The sequence below is a fragment of the Gobius niger genome (assembly GCF_951799975.1).
Source record: "Gobius niger genome assembly, chromosome: 7".
Taxonomy (NCBI): domain Eukaryota; kingdom Metazoa; phylum Chordata; class Actinopteri; order Gobiiformes; family Gobiidae; genus Gobius; species Gobius niger.
The window spans coordinates 34,927,986-34,941,749 of record NC_136858.1 but is presented as its reverse complement, the minus strand read 5'-3'; positions in this window follow the sequence as shown (position 1 = coordinate 34,941,749).

The following is a 13,764-nucleotide window of genomic DNA, read 5'->3' as shown; positions in this document are numbered from 1 at the left end:
CTCAACAAAAAATGACAAAAATTCAACAAAAATGTGAAAAAATTTAACAAAAATGTGACAAAAATTCAACAAAAATGTGAAAAAATTTAACAAAAATGTGACAAAAATAAAAAAAAAAAGTGACAAAAATTCAACAAAAAGTGACAAAAATTCAACAAAAATGATAAAAATTCAACAAAAATGTGACAAAAATTCAACAAAAAAATTGACAAAAACTCAACAAAAAATGACAAAAATTCAACAAAAATGTGACAAAAACTCAACAAAAAAATGACAAAAATTCAACAAAAAAGTGACAAAAATTCAACAAAAAAATGACAAAAATTCAACAAAAATGTGATGAAAACTCAACAAAAATGTGACAAAAATTCAACAAAAAGTGACAAAAATTCAACAAAAATGTGACAAAAACTCAACAAAAAAATGACAAAAATTCAACAAAAAATGACAAAAATTCAACAAAAATGTGACAAAAATTCAACAAAAATGTGACAAAAATTCAACAAAAATGTGACAAAAATTCAACAAAAAGTGACAAAAACTCAACAAAAATGTGACAAAAATTCAACAAAAATTCAACAAAAATTCAACAAAAAAATGACAAAAATTCAACAAAAATGTGACAAAAATTCAACAAAAAGTGACAAAAATTAAACAAAAATGTGACAAAAACTCAACAAAAAAATGACAAAAATTCAACAAAAAATGACAAAAATTCAACAAAAATGTGACAAAAATTCAACAAAAATGTGACAAATATTCAACAAAAATGTGACAAAAATTCAACAAAAATGTGACAAAAATTCAACAAAAAGTGACAAAAACTCAACAAAAATGTGACAAAAATTCAACAAAAATGTGACAAAAATTCAACAAAAATGTGACAAAAATTCAACAAAAATGTGACAAAAATTCAACAAAAAAATGACAAAAAATCAACAAAAATGTGATGAAAACTCAACAAAAATGTGACAAAAATTCAACAAAAATGTGACAAAAATTCAACAAAAAGTGACAAAAATTCAACAAAAAAATGACAAAAATTCAACAAAAATGTGACAAAAATTCAACAAAATGTGACAAAAATTCAACAAAAAGTGACAAAAATTCAACAAAAAGTGACAAAAATTCAACAAAAAAATGACAAAAATTCAACAAAAATGTGACAAAAATTCAACAAAATGTGACAAAAATTCAACAAAAAGTGACAAAAATTCAACAAAAAGTGACACAAATTCAACAAAAAGCCACAAAAAGAAACAACAAAACTATGACAAAAAATGTGGCGACTTGACAAAAAGTTACAATAACTCTTGTAGGCCTCAGCTTTCAAATGAGGCGCTACATTGTTGCTCTCCAGCCGAGAATAAAGCCGAACTGGAGAAAAGTCCAGGGCTGTTTTTCAGTCCCAGTCCGCCCCTGTCTGCATCTATATTGTTAGTTTGATAGAAAAAAAAACTGGATGTTTCAATCAAAGAAACAACAGGAGGTCCCAGTAGGTTGACAACAAGCCTTATAGAAACCTAGCCCCTCCACAGATGTTGCTTCCTTGTTTGCATTAAATGTTTGCGATTTCGATTCTCGGCTTTATGTGGTAGAAATTAAACAGCAATAAAGGTAACTGAGCTGAACTGAAGATGTGCACAATAGTACAATTGGAAGAGAGAAGGACTAATTCTCTGCCAGCCTTACAAAGCCGTATACCTGCTGCCTGCGCTCTCCTGACTCTAAACCTTTACAAAATGTAGCTCTGACAGTTTTATCGCTCCCTATTAAAGCCTCAGCAGTCTGCTAATCTGGGAACATCTGCTCGCAGCATTTAGCCGCTGTAATTTATTAGCCATTCATGTAAGGCACAGGAAAGAGGAAGCCAGAGCAAACAGTTTTTTTTTTGGAGACTTTGTTTACAGCTAAATAACGCTTCAAAAGATTAAATATAGTGTTGATACTTCACCGGCAGTGGGTAAAAATGTCCCAAGCCTTGATAAGAGAGGAGTGCTTAAATTATGCCTGGATCACATAAATGTAATGTCGTGAGAAGGAGATGTCTCTATAGGAGAGCGTTCTGCTGTGGTAGCCATGAGAGAACGCTGAAGGCCACCTTTTCATTTTACTGAGAAGTGAAGCTGAATAAAGAGATCGACTCGAAAGTGTCATTAAATTCGATGCTATATCGCACTGCTCTGTCTTTACCTGTATCTCTTTTGCAGATGTATCAGACTATTTCCAAACATTTCAGTCTTGTAAATGTGTACATATAAAAATGCCTATCCTGCTTATACTTATTTGATTCATATTTCTTTTTTATTCTGTTGTTGTTTAACCCCTTAACTCCCGCCTGAACCGAGCACCTTTTTCTCCAGTTTGGCTTTACCCCAAACCAAAAGCTTCTGGAAAAAAAGCTGTGAAAATAGCGACAAAACTGAGACGAAAACAATGATGGAAATGTGACAAAAAAGTGAGGAAAACATTGGCAAAAAAGTGACGAAAAATTGATGAAAAAGAGGCAAAAGTGTCACAAGAAATTGACAAATGACCAAATAGTGACAAAAATGTTACAAAATGTGACCAAAAAATTACGAAAAATATGACAAAAATGTGATGAAAAATTAAAAAAATTGACGAAAAAATGACAAAAAAATGACAAAAATGTGACAAAATGTGATTAAAAAAAATTACAAAAATGTGATAAAAATTTGACAAAAAAGTACAAAAAATTGACAAAAAATTGACAAAAATTACAAAAAAATTACAAAAAATGTGACCAAAATGTGATAAAAAATTGATGAAAAAATGACAAAAATATGACAAATAAAGTTACAAAAATGAGTTGAATACCCAAGAAAAAAATGATGGAAAAAAAATCTGATGACGTGAGGAAAAAGATCGGTTCAGACGGGAGTTAAGAGGTTAAGGGCCTATCTTTCTAGCCAGGAGTCTAGTTGGAGACCCGACTCGCTGGTCATGGAGATTTCTCCAAGACGTCCCCTGGAGATAAGGTGAGTCTCCAGGCGAGTCTCAGTGAAATCGATCAGGTTCATTTTCAGCAGAGACTGCATGGACACTTGAGAGAGTGTTTCTGGAGACATTGCAGGGCCGTTTGCAACATCGTCACAGCTGCTTGAGACCATGTGGACCTCTGGGAGACCGCTCAGTCTTAGACTCCGCTGAAATTTAACCTGTTCATTTTCACCGAGACGACCTGGAGTCCCTTATTGCCAAGGGACGTATCGTATAGGCATCTCTGTGACTAGCGGCAACTCTAGTCTCCAACTAGTCTCTAGGCCGGTCAGATAGGCCCTTTGTGCATGCAATCAGTCCTGGTTCCGAAGTCTCCGCAACGTCTCCGCAACGATCTCCAGTGAAATAGGCCCTTTTGGTTGTTTTACTGTGGCAACGCAATGTCAATGTCAATAGCAGTTTTTCTAAGCCATAGACAAACTCTATTTGTTATCTTGAAATGGATATTCTTGCCTTCTTTTAACACATAAACAAAGTGGGGGGGAAAACAATTTTTGTAATTTAAACAAATCTATATATTTATTTTAGAGAGCGAAGTGCACATTTCGCCGTATAAATAAATGTTTCTAATTCTAAAAGTGCACAGATCATTTACTTACTGCTATATTTCTAAATCCTGTAATGGCATGTCCTCCAAATAAGCACTAAGAAGCACCACTACTGTATATCCCGTATCCACAGCCCTTTTGAACACATGGATTCATATCATTGATGAAACCTATTGAAGCACAATCATGATTTAACTTAATATGTTTTCCCTCAAAACCTCCGCATCCTTGTAATCTTCTGATTACTTGAATTGATAATCCGTGATCCACTGAATTGCATCTCAGTCCTCTGTCTCTTTGTGGTTTTGGTGTAACTCACGACTGTGTGTTTGCATCTCCACCGTTTCCAATACACTTATCGGGCCTTTCTCCAATACAACAAAACAAACATTGGTCTGTCTCCTATTTGTTTTGTATCTAAAGTGGAAACAGCCCCTGATTACACACTACACAGCCAATCTTTTCTTTGAGGTCATGAACAAAGTAATCTGCATTTTTCTTTGCGGACGAGGGGGGGAAGCTTTGTTGGAAAGTATGTGTTTGAAGAATGGCTATTTATTTAGCGATTTCCTTGTCAAACCAATGGAAACTTGTTTTTTTTTTTGTGTGTGGCCTGTACATAGCCCACCCTCGACGTTTTATTATCCGCCGGACCCCAATATCTCTGTTCTCGTCCGACCTCCTGTCGCTTCAAAAATCTGTGTTTGTCTTTATCCTGGGAGACCTTCGAGACGTGACCAGTGTGGACATCTGTTTTCACCTTGTTCAAAAGTACAAAACAGGAAACCGCACAGTATTCCCCCTCGTTGGCTGGAGCAAAGGGGAAAATAAGCTTGTAGAGGATTCAGACATAAAGTAAAAGGCCGTGTTTGTAATAGGTCCGGTTTCATTGAGTGTGACAAGTGCTCTGTGGGTTGGTACACTAAAACAGGGATTACATAATCAGACTTTGGCAGGAGATCCTGGGAGATAGTAGTCATAGAGCCAGTTGTTATGTAGGTTGAGAGGTATTTCTATGGAAACGAGTAATCTAATGTAAAGTACTGATTCATCTTCTACATAATCATAAAGAAGACATGTATAGCTGGCAGCTAAATGCTTAGACCATAGAAATTGTGTGTGATATACATTTATTTTAATTCTGATAAACCAGATTACAGCCCCAACAGTCATTTAGTACATCAATTAAAGAGGGGGTATTATACTTTTTTCAATCACATAGCACCAGTCTATATCACACTACAATGATGACCAAACCTTCTGTTGGTCTGTAAATGCAGTAAACTAGAATAACTGCCTTGTATAAAATTGCTCTCTCAAAATGGCTGTAGCGAATGGCTTGAAATAGGCCTCTGTCTCTTTAAGAACCTCTGAGCCTTTCCGACACGCCCCCTCCACACGCTGTCTGTGGCATCAGTGGGGAGGGGGCTCTGCTGAGGGGCAGTGGTTGGTTACTCGGCTGGTGACGAAAGCTCGGAGGCGTCTCCGGGAGGTGGGGGCGTTCCTAGGAGGACTCAGGCAAAGCTATCCCTAAAATGGCCGCCATCAGAGTTTTTACAGATCACTCAAAAATACGTGAATGTGCCAAGGCAACACTTCCGGCATGTTTTTAATGAGGGAATAACATCATAACATGATGTAAAGCTTGAAAAAGTCGATTTTGCATAATACCCCCCTTTAAGCTGCTTTTTATATAAATGGACATTTTATGTATTTTATCATGCCACTGCCCCAATCAAATAAATAAATAATATAGATACAGACGGCATCTCGTCATAGAAGGGGGCGTGGCTTCGCCGAGGGGGAAAATAGAATCTTTAGAGAAACACAATTTTCCCTCTTTTTAGCCATTTTCTGGTGGAATATCAACTTATTTATCACAAAAGAATAAAGTCAAATGTAAATCAGGCCCATATGGATATTTTCTCACAGCAGATTGTTCAGTAGAAGTGAAAAAACGGCAGTTGTAGCAAGCGCTAGCTAAACATTAGCATGAAGTTAGCATTCATGTATCTATGGGCTGTTGAACCACTTTTCTCCTCCCCATGTCTTTGTTTCTTTATTAAGTAGAAACTATGTTCATAACTCAGCATTTGTTACAGTAGTTTTTGAATAATTAGACAAAGTTTCGATTTTTTCAAAATTGTTTTCCCCCTTAACTGTTTTCAAAAATGACCATATATGGACAATTCTAGAGATGCCGTCTGTATCTATAGCGTAAACAAGTGGCAATATTCCTCTCTCTTGGTAGCGGCATATTTTTGCCTTTTTCTGTGAACCGCATTTGTGCTTTCTGTTCCACATTGTTTTACTGGATACTTCTGTGCATCTTTGCTGTGTTTTTGTTAAGTTTTTTTTTTTTTACTGCAGAGAGCCCATAATGGCCATGAAGGAAAGGTAAACAAACATCTAGCCGATGAGCGAAAGACATTTGAGACATGTCTTCATCTGAAACACTGAAGAGCCCCCCACACCTGCAGCACAGTGGGGGCGTCATAAGGGCCCAACGAGGAGGACTAACAATATCCCTATATTGTTCTGGCAAATGTTTGTTCACTGGAGAATCCGACAATTATATTAATCTGCTAAGCTCTTCCCAGAAGATTGTGAAAGACTGTTGTGGAGTGGAAGGAGCTGCGCAGAAGGAAGGGGAAGGAGGTGGCGGAGGAGCTGACCAGTGCAGGACACCACGCTCTGGAAACAGGGACAAACCCAGACAGACGGTGCACTTTTTTTAGAGGATCCCTGAAGGCAGTGCTCCGGTTTCCCCTGCCTCCAAAAACATGCTGGTCAGGTTGGTCAGGCTCAGTTGCAGCAGCTCAGGACTAACCCAACATCTTAAATAAAGCACTTACTTACTTACTTGCTTTTGCTCCGATAAAACTTCATATAGAGGAAGTAATGTGACAGGATGCTGTTAACTTACTAACAAACTGAGCTTACAATCGAAAACACACATTTTACATGTTTCCTGGGTCATTTTGAAGTATTTCCTGCCCTGTCTGAGTGATGCGATCTCTTCTCAAGGCACATTTTTGAGTCTAGGTCATAAGTATTTCTGTTATCAACAAAATGCATTCAATATGATTATTTTAACCCTAAACCAGAGGGAACAAATATACACTACAAGCCAATCGAGTGATTCTACGATGTTCTATGAGCCAGTCTTTGTTTGTCGCCAGTACCCGGAAAGCTCAGCGTGGATCTGTAAAACTGCAATTCTTTAGGCACACAGATTTAGACATATTCAGCAGACTTTTGTTGTTTTTTTATTTTCCCCCCAAACAACCATGATCTCGCGGTCTTCAAGTAGATCCATGAATCTGTGTTCACAATGGACGGCATATGAATACGCTCAAGAGGTTTGCCTGTCTTTCTGTCTGTGGGGTTACATCATGCAACAGACTGGAAAGTACAGGCTCATGTCCAAAAACTACGATTTCGCTGCATTGTTTGGACGGCAAAACAGCCAAGATAAACTCAAAAAGTGGCAGTGAACCACGGTGCAACGGCTCCTTCAAGGCCTCCGTCTGCAACCTACGCTTTGTAAACTTTATGAGTTCCTTACATTAACGGATCATTTGTTTTCCTTATCACTGTGTTAATGAAAGACAAAAAAACTCTTCAGACATTTTTTCTGTGCCAATACTAAGGCCGCTGCACCTCTCGGAGTGCAGAAAGTGCTCCCTTTAAAAGCTCTCCATTGTGTTGACATCTTGTTTATGACTGTGACTGATGACAGGCAATTACTGAACACAAATCACTGTGGACTGGAGCGTGACCCGACATTACTCAGCCACTTGATCACCAGCTTTAAGAGAACTCGCTGAGCTCTACTATATTTATCAGAACTTGGGCTAATGTTTATTTACGCACAGAGACTTTTGCATGTAAGATAATAATTGGAGTCATTATCAAGGGCAAAATGCGTGTATGTCGAAATAAGAAAACCTAATTAAAGACATGTGGTGGATTGTTGATACTGTTCAAGAGGAATTCCGTGGTTATTTAAATGTAATTCCTAATTTAACACCTTAAGTGCTAGATTGTCATCTTTAAAGGGGCAGTGGGTAGCCCCTGGTGGTAATAACATGCATTACACTTTGCCTCAAGTGCCTGCTTACCAGTGAAGTAATATTAGTTTAAAGAAGTAGTTCATGTGATTTGTAAATTGTCAGAAAAATCACTAAAATTGACTATTTTTTTCAACAATGGCTTTGTAACAATTAGCGCTCTTTTACAGTAGTGCTAATTATATCCCGAGGTAAGAGCACACAAACAGTGAATATTTCAAGTCTGAGTTGATTCGAAGAAATGCTTTTCCCCTTTGTACTGAGCCCAAACGTTGGGTGCCTTGTTCTGTTTTCCCAGTCGTCGGTGAGTTTACCCCTGGAGCTATAAGGTGTTCCCCATCAACATTAGAAAACGGTGTAAATGCTCACTCAGTCATCCAGGCGATTCATTCTGTCTTGTAGGTTTAACCCCTTAACTCCCACCTGAACCGAGCACATTTTCTCCAGTTTGGCTTTTTACCCCAGTCCAAAAGCTTCTGGAAAAAAAGCTGTGAAAATAGCAACAAAACTGAGACGAAAACAATGATGGAAATGTGACAAAAAAGGGAGAAAAACATTGACAAAAAAGTGACGAAAAAGTGGCAAAAATGTCACAAGAAATTGACAAAAAATTGACGAAGAAATACAAAAATGTGACAAAAAAATGACAAAAATTGATAAAAAATGACCAAAAAAATGACAAAAATGTGACAAAAAGTGACAAAAAGATGACAAAAAAATTGATAAAAAATTGACGAAAAAATGACAAAAATATGAAAAAAAAGACCAAAAAAAAAGAGAAAAATGTGACAAAAAATGACAAAAAAGTTACAAAAATGAGTTGAATACCCAACAAAAAAATCTGATGCCGTGAGGAAAAAGATCCTCTCGGTTCAGGCGGGAGTTAAGAGGTTAAAACAAAGCAGCTGGAAAACAGAGATAGAAAAACGACACCTTGGCTCGAGATTCGCTTCAGATCTGCACTGCTTCTGTCATCAGGCTATTATTCTGCGTATTTTGCGTATTACTACTTTGATGTTTCGTGTTGCACAATTGCACTGAAAAAAAAAAACCTAGCTGATGAATGCACATTCATTGATGATTAAATTAAAACCTATTTCTTCATCTGCTTGATAAGTCACATTTTCGATAAACCTTTTTAAAATTATTATTATTAACATATGAATGGAATCTGCAAACCAGTTAGGTAAACAAAGTTAAGAATACTGACAATATTCAAGTGAATGTCTTGGCGACAAACTCAAACTCCTCCTATAAATCGCATAGTTACACAAGTGTCTTTGATGTTAAAGTACTTCACTGATGGTTTTCTTATGTTAATGTAACTCACCATGTAAAAACGGTTGGAGACCTCTGATTTAGAGAAATATTCTGACACAAATCAGTAATTAAGTAGCTGTCAAAGTACATAAAATACTGTCAATTCCTTTAAATCTGCAACACATAATGTTACACATTATTTACAACACTGGTGTTTGTAAAAAGTGGTTCTTTACTTTGGGGTAATGAGAGGTTCAGCCCGTCTCAAAACAAACTTGACCACCATTCATTCCTTCATTCAGTGATTCAGTCTGGCCATTGCATGCTGTCGTGTTGTCCTTGGGCAAGACACTTCATTCATGCATGTCGTGTGTGACTTAGTGAGGAGGTTTAAGGGGCTTGAAGGGGCTTTTTATAGCCACACTAGAGGGCGCTGTATGCTGGTACTGATATATAATATGTGTATTGGTATTCCTCTTCTGTTCCATTAATTATTATCATGAGAGCTTTCCTGTTGTTAGTGCCTTAACCCCTTAACTCCCACCTGAACCGGGCACATTTTCTCCAGTTTGGCTTTACCCCAGTCCAAAAGCTTCTGGAGAAAAGCTGTGAAAATAGCAACAAAACTGAGACGAAAACAATGATGGAAATGTGACAAAAAAAGTGAGAAAACATTGACAAAAAGTGACGAAAAATTGATGAAAAAGAGGCAAAAATGGGACAAAAAATGACAAAAATGGGACAAAAATGTGATACAAATTTGACAAAAAAATTACAAAAATGTGACAAAAATGACAAAAAAAATTATAAACAATTGACCAAAAAATTGACCAAAAAATTACAAAAAATTGACAAAAAATGACAAAAAATGACAAAAATGTGACAAAAAAATACAAAAATGTGATTAAAATTTGACAAAAAATTACCAAAAAAAACATATATGTGACAAAAGTGACAAAAAATGACAAAAAAATGACAAAAAAGTTACTAAAATGAGTTGAATACCCAACAAAAAAATGATGAAAAAAAAATCTGATGACGCGAGGAAAAAGGTCCTCTCGGTTCAGGCGGGAGTTAAGAGGTTAAACAAAAGACACTGATCTGAGAGACAGAGATGTTAGCTTCAATTTGAGCCGTTTTAAAGCTAACATGCTAGAGCCGTTTGTTAGCTAGCTTACGGGTAAAGTGGACACTCTGAGCTATTTGTAACAAAAAATGAGGGGTTGTTTGTCACATGGGATATAAATGGTGGGACATTTTTTTATTTTGTGTCTAATATATTTTTTATGATCACTTTATTTTAACATGAGCGGTTGCAGAGGCTGTATGTGTGGGTCATTTTAGTGAATTTGTACACCCTATAGTCATGAACACATCTGGCTTTGCATTACTGTTTTCGCTAAAAGCAAAAAAAAGTTACAAAGGCTTATAAAATTTCAGTCACAGTCGATTTTGTTGTGTTTGACAGTTAATAACTATTTATCGCAATATGGTAGAAGAAACAGAGCGAGGTCTCCTCCAAGTCAAGGGTTCAAGCTTTTATTTAACCTCTTAACTCCCGCCTGAACCGAGAGATCTTTTTCCTCACGTTATCAGATTTTTTTTCCATAATTTTTTTGTTGGATATTCAACTCATTGTTGTAACTTTTTTGTCATTTTTTGGTCCATTTTTTGTAAACTTTTTATCAAATTTTTGTCATTTTTTTGTCATTTTTTTTGTCATTTTTTCATCCATTTTTTGTCATTTTCGTGTAAAATTTGTATCACATTTTTGTCATTTTGTTAGGTCATTTTTTGTCATTTTTTCGTCAATTTTTTGTAATTTTCTTGTCAAATTTTTATCAAAGCGTTATCACATTTTGGTCATTTTTTTGTAATTTTTTCGTCAATTTTTTCGTCAATTTTTTCGTCAATTTTTTGTAATTTTCTTGTCAAATTTTTATCACATTTTTGTCACATTTTTGTCACATTTTTGTCACATTTTTGTCACATTTTTGTCAATTTCTTGTGACATTTTTGGGACATTTTCATCATTGTTTTCGTCTCAGTTTTGTCGCTATTTTCACACCTTTTTTCCAGAAGCTTTTGGATTGGGGTAAAGCCAAACTGGAGAAAATGTGCTCGGTTCAGGTGGGAGTTAAGAGGTTAATGCAGCTCTGACTCTTGTAAAATAGCCCCGGTCTCCCCTACGGAGAGGAATAACACAAGAAAACGTGTAGGAAAAGTGCTATAGAGATATTAATTGTTTTTATTAGGTTGCAGTAAGTTTCCCAAGTGCGTGGGTCAAATGCACAGAACAGACTGCCAGGATGGATCAATAACATTAACTAAAGTTTGACAGTTTGTAAGTTTGTAAGAAAGCACATTCTAAGGTTGTACAGAGGTTGAGAGCGTGACAGAAGTTTGTTGTCTCTAAACTTAAACAAAGCGATCAGTATGTAAATGCTTGTGTGAGTCTGTTTGCTCGCTGCGGTAGAGCTGCTGTTGTGGGGGAGGCAGTCGGGCAGAAAAGTCGAAAAGGGAAAATTAATATTCATTTGGCCTCGCAGACAAACGCTGCTTCAGTCTGAGGGAAACGGGAGGGTGAAACAGTCCTGCCAACGAAAAGAGGGCGAGCTAATCCACATTGTGTGTAAAAGGAAAAGATGAATGGTGCCGTGAGGTCAGACGACACAAAACTTAATGCTTTGAATGTGATGCACTTAAAGAGAAAACAGTGCACAAAAAGTTATTGGCATTAACATTAACACATTTAGTTGAAATGCGAGGAAACTCTTAGGCCACTGCCACATTGATTGAACTGAAATAATAACATGTTTTTCAAATTCCTGGAGATGAAGCAGAAATTCTGTCCCTCACATCAGGGGCGGACTGGCCATATGTCCATTCTGGAAGAGCACAGAAGGGCCACAGGCTCTTGGGCCGCCGGTCTGGCCTCTCAATTTTCCCTTTAACCTCTTACCCTCCGCCTTTACTGAGATTACCCAAATCTAAAGCTTAAAAGAAAAGCAGCAAAATAGCAGCAAAAACAAGGATGAAAAGCAATGAAAGCTCCATGCTGGCCATGCCGCCTTTGCTCTGCCCAATCCCGTCAGACCTTGGAAGCTAAGCAGGGAAGGGCCTGGCAGGACTTGGATGGGAGACCGTTTGAGAACACCAGGAAGCCTAGCGAATGTAATGCGTGAGTAAGTGAGTGAGTGAGTGAGGGAGTGAGGGAGTGAGGGAGTGTGAGGGAGTGAGGGAGTGAGGGAGTGAGGGAGTGAGGGAGTAAGGGAGTGAGGGAGTGAGGGAGTGAGGGAGTAAGGGAGTGAGGGAGTGAGTGGTGGTCGAATTGGCCGATGGCGCAGACTGGTTGCCTTGCTTCCGTCAGTTTATCCCAGAGCAGCTGTGGCTACAATAGTAGCTTACCACCACCGAGTATGGAGTGGACGTATAGTGCAATGTAAAGCGTCTTGAGTGCTCAGAAAAAGCTATATAAAACCAATGCATTATTATTATTATTATTTATTTATTTATTCTTTTATTAAAGAGGGGGTATTATGTTTTTTTTCAATCACATAGCACCAGTCTATATCACACAATGATGACGCAACCTTCTGTTGGTCTGTAAATGCAGTAAATTAGAATAACTGCCTTGTTTAAAATTGCTTTCTCAAAATGGCTGTAGCGAATGTCTTGAAATAGGCCTCTGTCTCTTTAAGAACCTCTGACCCTTTCCGACACGCCCCCTTCACACGCTGTCTGTGGCATCAGTGGGGAGGGGGTTCTGCTGAGGAGCAGTGGTTGGTTACTCGGCAGGTGACGAAAGCTCGGGGGCGTCTCCAGGAGGTGGGGGGCGTTCCCAGGAGGACCTATCCCTAAAATGGCCGCCATCAGAGTTTTTACAGATTACTCAAAAATACGTGAATGTGCCAAGGCAACACTTCAGGCATGTTTTTAATGAGGAATGACATAATAACATGATGTAAAGCTTGAAAAAGTCGATTTTGCATAATACCCCCCCTTTAAAAAACATGACCAAAAAAGTGACAAAAACGTGATGAAAACATGCCAAAAAGGCACTAAAAAGGAATGAAAAAGCAACAAAAATCAACCAAAACATGGCAGAAATTTGCCAAAAATGTAGCGACAATGTGACAAAAACTTACAATCACTCTTGCAGGTCTTAGCTTTCAAATGAGGCATTTCTCTGTTGCTCTCCAGTCGAGGAGCTTTTAGATTTGCCAAACTGGAAGAAATGCACTTGGTTAAGGTGGGGGAAAAGAGGTTAAAACATGTCTTTGTGGAAGTGTCGTATGGGCCAGGCTGGTCAGAGTCCAGGGCCGTTTTTCAGTCCCAGTCCGCCCCTGCCTCACATTTTCTTGTGATAAGGTCATTTTGATACAGCCAGTTTAAGTAAAGGCATTACCAATGATGCACTCTTGCCTCGTGTCCATAAACTGAGTGAAGCGATAAATGTTTATGAACTAGTTCCACGCAGTAGCCTCATGATAATGCCTCCCAGGAGAAGACCAACGAGCCACTTAAGAGAGCTCAAGCTGCGGGCTCGTTTTACATTTGGTCTGAGTTCAGCCACGCTTCACTTTTCGCACCTCGCTGTGTGTGGAGTTAATTACTTCAGCTGTTCGGTGGTAGAACTTTCACTTCATAAAAACGAAAGGTCTGGGTCGGCGCTGCTGGTTACAGGAGAAAATCCCGATTTAGAGCCTGGAGCACTGCTGTGTGCCACGCGGTTACACTTGGCACGGTGGCACTACGATCACACGTCCTACGGGCGCGATGTAGTGAAGAGAGAGCTGCTTTTGTTCCAGGTTTATTTTACTCTTCATAAATACAGATTGGAAAACCTATTTATACTCGGA